This window comes from Lycium barbarum, chromosome 10, assembly GCF_019175385.1.
Source record: "Lycium barbarum isolate Lr01 chromosome 10, ASM1917538v2, whole genome shotgun sequence".
Lineage (NCBI taxonomy): Eukaryota > Viridiplantae > Streptophyta > Magnoliopsida > Solanales > Solanaceae > Lycium > Lycium barbarum.
The window spans coordinates 99,388,767-99,398,351 of NC_083346.1; positions in this window are offsets into that span (position 1 = coordinate 99,388,767).

The window sequence follows — 9,585 nt, forward strand, 5'->3', positions numbered from 1 at the left end:
TTTCTTTAGTATTTGGATTGTTGTTGTTGTGGATTCCATGAAGAAAATGAAGGTTTGACGGCTTGAAATGAAATTTTAATTGTTTGTGGATTGTTGAAGAAGTTAATGCGACACTAGCATGAATTCTTATATTGTATGAATGATGTTGTTAATATGTAAATTGTTGACGTAGTTCATGAATTTAAAAGAAAGAAATGTATTGTTGTTGCATTTGGAAGGAAAGAAAACATGTTGTTATTGTTCTTATTGAATTTGGAAGGTTTCGGGTGGAGTGGAGTATTGATTAGACTATCTTGAATATTATGCGGATTGTTTGAAGTATTCTTGAATGTTGTTTGAATGGTTTCGGATTAGTACTTGAATATGTGAGCAATTATGAATTGAACATAAATGAAACGCCGTCGAAGTTTATAGAAAGAAGTTGCTAACATTGGGATGCGTTTTGAAATGGTTGTTGATATTGTTAGAATGACTGTTGGTATTGTTGTTGATAATTTGGCCGAGTTGAATTCTTGGATTGTTGTTGATAATTTGGCCGAGTTAGATTCTCGGGGATGGTGTATTTACAAGGGAAATGCTGCCGAAATTTCGGCAGAATATAAATGAATTCATTTGAAGGACTAAGACAAGCATATGTCGATGAGTCTAATGATTATGCCAAATCTCTTGAATGTAGACTAGCAAGCTTGGACGAATAAGCGTAGCTAATTGGACGTGAGACAGGTATGTAAAGCCTAACCTTTCTTTCTTTTGGAATGTCCTAGAGCTAAGTAAGCTATGATGCTTATCTTGGGGTAACTCTATTCTTGATTCCGAGCTTGTTAATGATTCTTATTCACTTCTTGATGTGAGTATACTTAGTATAGCCGAGCTTATCGTATGATTGAATAACGAGAAAAGTCCAAAGAGTTCTGTAAGTAGTAATGTCCCTACCTTTCGTAGACGGTCTCGGATTGCTTGCAAATGGTTGTAGAGGTTCCTATAATGAATAACGTTCATAAATTTCATAAGTGAACTCGGATTGTTTTAGAAACGTTCATGAGGGGTTCTATAATGAATGATGTCCATAACAATATTTGAAAGGCACTTGGTATGATTGTTGCTTTAATTTTCTAAAGATAGCTTCTGAAACGTTCGTAGAAGGTTCTGTACTTCAAACGCTCATAACTTTCTTATACTAAGTCGGATTGACCCGAAACGTGTTTATGATCTGTGACAAGTACGAAGCGTAACGATACCCATAATGGATCCATTCCTAGATGTAGGATATCCTGAGTTCTTCGACCTCTTAAGCCCGAAGGGGCATTCTCAAGTTGTGCGATCTCATAATGTTGTATAAATCCCGAAGGGGACGTTCATAAGGTCTTTCTCTTAACTATGCATTTTACATTTAAATTTGTGAGTCTCGAAGGAGACAAATGAAAAGGGTTTGATTGCATACATGACGCCCATAATAGTTTTTTTTTCTAGATGATTTCATGACGCGACTGAGCGTCCTATATAACGTATGGCCTCGGCTTAAGTCTGGGTGTGCTATGGCCTCAGCTGATCACTGAGTGCGCTATGGCCTCAGCTTATGTCTGAGCGTGTTGTGTAACATATGGCCTCATTTTACGTTATGCCAATTGAGTTGTGCATATGGTTTCACTAATAATTTTGAGGAAATTAGTTTTATACTAAAGGAAACATAAAGTTAGATTTGAATAATGTCCATAACTTTCTTATGCTAACTCGAATTGACTTGAAACGTGTTTATGATTTTACTAATGATTTCGAGAGAACTAGTTTTATACTAAAGGAAATATAAAGTTTGATTTCCAAAACCACTCCGAAGGGGGTGCGAGATTTTACTATTTAGACTTTCAAAACCACTCCGAAGGGGGTGCGAGACTTTACTAATTAATTCTTCAAAACCACTCCGAACGGGGTGCGAGGTTTTACTATTTCATTCCATTTACGACTTATGTTTACATTTCATGCCATCATTATTATTATTATGCCCAAAGGGGCCAGGATCATTATTATTATGTCGGGACCGGCATGCCCGAAGGGGCCATCATTATTACGCCGGAAGCGGCTGCCCGAAGGTGCCATCATTATTATTGAGCCGGAAGTGGCTGCCCGAAGGGGCCATCATTATTATTGAGCCGGAAGCGGCTGCCCGAAGGGGCCATCATTATTATTGAGCCGGAAGCGGCCGTCCGAAGGGACTATTGTGATATTATATTTATACTGTGGGTTCTAGAATTTGTGTATGCTATGTTTATATTGTGTATGCTAGAGATTGTGCAAAGTACTATATGGCATGGTTCAAAATGTTGTTCTAGGTACTCCCGGGTTGCTTTTAAACTTGTTTACTGTTATGCTTCTCCTTGTTTATGATTCCGTAATGCTTTACATATTCAGTACATATTCCGTACTGACCCCAGTTCTTCGGGGGCTGCGTTTCATGCCGCGCAGGTGCATACAGATGAGTAGAGGATATTGCCAGAAGATGTTCCAGTTGAATTGGTGAGCTCCATTTCCTTCCGGAGTGTCGCCGAGTCAGAGTACTTACGCTATGGTATTTCGTCTATATTATAGACTTTGCAGACAGCGTCCGGTGGTACGTTTGTCGAGATGTTGACAGAGTAATGTCAGCTGAACCATTTGTGTATGTTAAAAAAGCATGTATTTTAGATGATTTCAATTGGGTTAAAGTACTTATTTGATTGAAAGTTTTCATAATCCTTATAAAGATAATGATTTCTATGTGAAAAAGTTTCATGTTTTTTTTAAAGTTTTTGAAATGACAGATTCTGATAGAGCGAATGTCTAAGGGTTCGCTCGACTCTAATGAGAGTCGGGTGCCCATCATGCCCTATCAAGATTAGGGTGTGACAGGATGATAACTCAAAATTAGACTGAACTTATCAGGCCTCATGATCAATGTTTTCCGGTGAAAAATTGGTTCAATCAGAAAACTAGTTAGAGATTTGTTTTTATAGGGTTTGAAGACAAGTAGGACATATCAACCCCGAGAATTCTTTTATGAACCCGGTCCGGAGAAGTATTGATCTTTGGTAATGCTTAATAAGTATTAAAGACAATAAGAACTGATTCAAGAAGCTGAAAAATAAGAAAGTAATGATCCCAGATATATTCCTTGTTGAGAGAAAAATAGAGATTACAAGAGTTTCAAGAAGAAGATGATGAGTAAGAACATCCAGGTCCCTTTCTTCCACCTTAAGCTAAGTTTATATAAGCCAATATCTAACTTTTCTAACCCTATGGTATAGGAGATGTGACATAACTGTAGCCTCAACATTCGTATGAACAGTGGCGCTCTGATCGAGATTATTTGATGTGACCTGAGCAGGTAAGAGTGGAAGCTAGCTGGATGGCACCTCTGATCTTCCCAAGTACCCGGTCATAGGCCTTAACCCCGGATACATCTTTCTTCCAATACAGATAATCCCCTACTTTTTGGGGTCTCCCTTGTGTGGGCCTAGGGAAGTGGAAGAATTTCAAGAGCCTAGCCTTATCTTATGTTTGCAGTCGAGTCACTCATTAATCTCCGTGTATTTGATAGAATGGTTTAACTCCCTTCGCAAGCCTTCTCCCCCCATTTAATGATCTGCCCCTCCGTAAGATAATGCGACCCACGTGTCTCATCCTTAGCCAAGATATCATCTAGGGTACCGGGCGCTGCAATGAGGACAAGACTTTTTTTTTGAGATACGATTGACACATACACAGGATGCCCCCCCCCCCCTTTCCCTTTGCTTATATGGTCTCCCCATCTTTCTTGTTTCTAATACTTTCTACCTTCTCTTGAAATCAACCCGTATTGTTTTTTGTCCTCCTTTCTCCTAGAAAACCCTTTACTGCGTCATCGTTTCTTTTTGTTCCCTTGGAAGTCATTCCTTGCCATCTCTTCCTTCACATATAATCATCAAAATGTCTTCTAGTTCATCCATCGCTGGGGGTGCTGCCACGTGGGCACAAATCGCCGCTCACAGTGATTTCGATGTCTCCATTCATTAAGTTTCGATTGGGGGTCGCCGACCACCACTAAGCAATGTGTCGAAGAAGAAGGCCCCCTCTATAAGTGTCGTCGATCAACAAGCAACATCATTCATCCCTAGAGAGTGGACCAGCGAAAAAGATCTTGCAGTGAGCCCTGTTTCCACCGCCCCTGTCAATGACAGAGAATGGCCGGCGAGCCTATCGTAACGGCAGCCTTGGCCAGGTTAAAGAAAACTACGGATGGAAAGGAATTGAGGTGCTCATTCCCGGGGAGAACATCACTACCCACAGGACAGATTATTCTTTTGTCTATACCTATCCCTTCTCCCTTCTCCCTTTCCCCCTTCGGTGAGTGATAAGATCGATCCGGTCATCCTGGAGTTTTGCAGGCGGTATGACATATACCTGGCCCAGGTTGGACTAGCTGTCTGGAGGACCGTGGCGTCTCCAGTATCTCTTTTCCTGAGTAAAAGAGGATTCCACGCTCTTTCACCTCATCCACCTTTACTCCCTAAAAATTTCAAGGCCAGGGTTTTCCAATTGGCCTGGTGTGGCCAGAATTCTTTGGTTATAAGCATCGATGATGACTTTGGCAGGGAGTGGACGGAGAGATATGTCATCATTCGACTGCAGATCTAGTCAAGCCATCGGAGGCTCCTATTCTCGAACAATAGAACCCACATCGTGAGTTTTAACCCTTTATTTCCTTGGTCTTGAATTTGACTGCTAACCCTTTTTTTCACTATGTTTTTCAGCCGTTGCGTGGTGGCTGGGACCGGTGAGGGACCTGGCTAGTTGGGTCCAAAAGATCCTAGATTCCTTCTCTCCTGCTCTTCGGGTGTGGAAAGAGATTTCCACAAAGAACAATTGGAAGGGCAAAAACCATGGCCTGCCTAAAGGGTCCGCGGTTCTCCCCATGGAGAATGTTTCTGACGATCCCACCGTGGCCATACAAAAAATTCTTCAAGCCACATCTAAGCTTGGCCGAGGTTAAGAAAAGGTATACCCGGCTCGACCTAAGAGGACATCTACTGGCCCTACCCCTTTAATGAAAAGAGTAAGGCAGAACACCCCTGATCGGGGCAATCGAGGCCTGTTCGTAGAGACGCCGGTTTCTCCCTAGAGGCAATTAATCTAGAGGCCGATACTAGTGAGGGTGAGGCTGACTCCGCTGAGGAGCTCATTGGGGAAAAACCCCTCAAGAAATTTCCAACGAGGCTCTCTACAAAGATATGGAGCTTGCTTCGATGCTTGATTCCGCTTGCCGTCCTCTTTTTGTTCCTTCTGGCACCGAGATCAATACTCTGGGTTTGATGCTCAACTTATCTGTTCCTTCTTCCTCCCAGGCAGCTCCTATATCGGTTCCCCAAAGGAGAACCTCATTCCCTCGGAGTCGACCTGCTGCCGAGAGGTCAAACAATCCCCGATAAGCTCCCACAAGAGGCTTGGTAAGCTCTTTTCCTGCTCCGACCGCAACCCCTCCACCCCCCTACAAGTCACTCTGACTATTTCTCGAGAATGCAATCTCTTATATTACACTTTGTAGTTTTGTACGTTGAGTTTCGTCGTATGCTAGTTGCCCTAGTCTTGGACCCCGGGGCTATCTCTGAGGTTATACGAGGTTGGACTTGCCTATCTTATGTTCATAAGGGTTTAAGTACATGTTTGGTTAGTTATGGAAGGATTTGAGAATAAGTGAATTGAAGAGAATACGTTTCAGCAAGTTTTGTTCTGAATTTATTTTATGTGGACAGTATTTTTGGGATGCGGACCGTATTTTAAAATACTGGCCGTATTTAAGGATCTAAAAATTTATCAGAGAAGGCAGATTTTGAGGTGGTAAAATACGGACCATTATACGGCCCTTATAAAATTATACGGCCAACATATTGGTCGTATAATTTTATACGACTAGTATATACGGACCGTATCTTTATGGCGGTGGAATTTGCTGATTTTATATATTATGGCCTCCCCTCATTCTTAAGTCATTTTAACCCAAAACCAAGTTCATAAAACCTCTAGAAACCTCTCCCATCATATTCAATCACTCCCAAGCAAAAATCAAAGATCAAAGAGAGAATCAAATGCCTAGTTTTTTCAAAGTCTTGTGGAAGCTTGTCTTTTTCTTCTTGTAGAAACCTTGGAGGATACTTCAAGGTGAAGTGATCTTGGAATTGAAGTGTTCTTGAGTTCTTGAGGTAAGATTTCATCTTATTTTCATGTTTATGAGTTTATGTGATAATTATGCTAAGGTTGGAGAGAAAGAAATTGGAGGAAAGGTTCAAATATGAACTTGATGTTATTTTGAGTTGTAATCTAACTTGAGCCATGATTGTTAGTGTGTTTTGAGCAAAAATCTTGTTATGAGGATTATAGTTAATGTTGAGAATGTGTTGTGGTTGTTATACTTGGTGTATTTGGAAGAAGGAAGTGTTGTATACAAGCGCATATCAGGCTGCTCAATTGTATATCTTTAAATATTGTGGATATGAGTTTAAAGATCATATGAGGTTGTTATGTTAATTGTTGGTTGTAGACTTTGTGGTGATGATTAAAAAATAGGGGAAAAGCTGGCCGTTTCACTTTAGAATCGAGTTATCATTGATATACGTGATATTCTCGCACTATCTAAGCTGTATATGCATTCCTTTGTTATAGGATTGGCGCTCTAGTTGTGGTAAGCTTGTTGTCAGATTACTTGGACGACTTGGGGTATATTAAGGCTAACTTTCCTTCTTTTTGGTATGATCCTCATGAACGGAACGTAAACGTAACTCTACTCCATAATAACTCTGTTCTTAGTAGCTAGGGATGTTCCATGTTGATTCATGATCTAGAATGTTACTCTCAGTAAGTTCTTCCTCAGATTAGGTATGATTTATAGAGTCACTTGTTGATGGAAATGCTATCTTATAATGATGTTCGGAGGTGTAACGACCTTATGTCACTCCGACATATTCAGAATGCACTCTTATCCTATTTATGCATTTCATTCATATATATATATATATATATAGTTTTTTGACAAGTGCGTTGCACGTGTATGTCCGATCATGTAGTATGCAATTTAATAAAATAATATCAACATTCTTAAAAGAATGTTTTGAGTAAATAGGTAGATGAAAGAAGAAAGTACGAGTTTATGTGAATGATCAATGTGGATCGTCCTTTGGTAGCTTGTGAACCTGAATAATCTAAATGTAATTAGATACATATAAATTCTTATTTATTTTGACTTTATGAGATACAAACATGTAGTGAAGTGTATTTTATCAAATACTTCTTTATAAAGGTTATTCGTGGCGCAATTTCATTTCATCCATTTTGGTTGCTCTCAGCCATGACCAGGACTCTTGTTGTCGATATTGATACCCTCTTAGAAGTGGTATGATTGTTACTAACCTGCAAAACTACATCACAATAATATGAGATTAAAATTAGTGATTAGTATGAAGCAATTATGTATTAATATAAATTCATAAAATTCTATTAAATATACCAAAGATAGTGCATGTCGTCACAATGTTTTCCGCCTTTTCCAAGGCTACAAAACCATTTAAAAATTATTGGGTTGGAATGTAATTGCTGGATTCCTTTATATTTGTGTTGTTAGGAAAATAATTTCAACTTCTTTGTACATTAATAGTTGGGTTAAGATGATCATATCAGCCATTAACAGTATAGTAGCTCTTTGGTTCAAAAAGATTCTTCCACTTTGGATATGAATATTATTGGAAAGAGTTGCTTCAATCTTCGTTTACTGTGAAAGTTTTAGTCAATAATTGATGTCATTAATAAAAGCAATATAGGTAAGTAAAAAGGTATAATACGAATTAAACATGGTGTTACCATTTTGTCAACTAATATTATAGAACTAAATACTCCTTGTGACTTAAAGTTTTGTTTGGTCTTACTATACCTCTTCGAGTTACTAATACTTTTATCTACAGTGAGGTAAATATTTTTGTAGCTAGCTGCCTAATAGGTACACATCTTATTGCTAATTCTACTTTGATTGTAATTTAACTGAACCTGAGATGAACACAAGAAAAATAGTATCATAGCAATAATAAAAGAAAGGTTCTAAACATTAATTCCATTATGGTTACCATTCTTGTTTGGAATAGAGAATAAATCAAATCAATGTGATGGTCGTAGCTATTATTATTTAGTTAGTATATCAAAATAATTCTAATTACTAAAGGCGAAGTAATCCAAGTAACTTGTCAGAACTCAGAAGAGTACAATATATATTAACATTGGATGTAATATAAAATTTGTAATGAAAATAAGTAATAATTTTCAAATGGAAGTGTATGCCAAACAACACCAAACTTAGCAAACCGACGATTAACTCATGCTACAGAGTAACTTCATTATTGAGTAAAGCATCCCCATATATATGAATTTGACTAAATGAGCCAAATGTTTTAAAAAAGAATCTCACAACAAATGATCCATCAACAATGTACGCAAACTAAATAATAAGGCCGTGCTCTTATTTCTGTATGGTTATTCAGTAATGAACAGACGATGCACTAAGGATATTATTTTCGAAAAATCTGTTGGTATGTACTAAAGAGGAAAAATTTAAAAATTTAAACAAGAAGAGAGATAGTAATAGTACTCAAACAGTTATTAACATGGTAAAAGAGGAGATATCAGATTCAAAAGAAATTGTGTAACTAATAAAACTTGTATGTAAAACCATATCTTCATCTTCTTACTTTTTTCAAATTTCACCTTATCCAGGAATTTGGGGCTTTAGACAAAGAATCATGTTTAGTGTAATAGGTGTAGAAACAAACCTTTAGGCTACACTGAAATAAACAATTTCAGATTTGACATCATAACAAAAGTATTGAGGATGATTTTCTTAAAGACGATAGGGTAATAAACAAATAGAAGGAGAATGCATACTCAATAAAAGGAGGGAACAACAAATGCAATGATATGTTCTCGGGGTTTTACTGTGCCTTTATTCCTTAAAACGAAAATAAAATCAGTAAAATAGCAAAGAAATATATGTATATGTATATATATATATATATATATATATATATATATATATATATATATATATATATATATATATATACAGACCTATGACACCTCAGACGTTATATACGCGTATATTATGTATTATATATGTGTGTGGGGTATGGTAAAGGTGACGGCGTTATATACGCACTACCACCTGATCAGTTGGTCTCATGATGATGATGATGACGACGATGCCCGATATGATATGATATGATATGATATGATATGATATGATACGATGGGATGCCCACAGAGGCTTGACAGGCATATATATATATATATATATATATATATATATGACCCTTATGCATGCATGCACATTATTTATGTATATCATTGGCCCACTGAGGCAGTTCAGACATACAGGTTGTACTCGTTTCATCCCATGTTCTCTTATGTCTCTTACATGTTATTTTCATACATTACATACTCAGTACTTTGTTCGTACTGACGTCCCTTTCCTGGGGGCGATGGGTTTCATGCTTGCAGGTACAGGTAGATAGATTGACGATCTGCCCTTGTAGGCTGCTG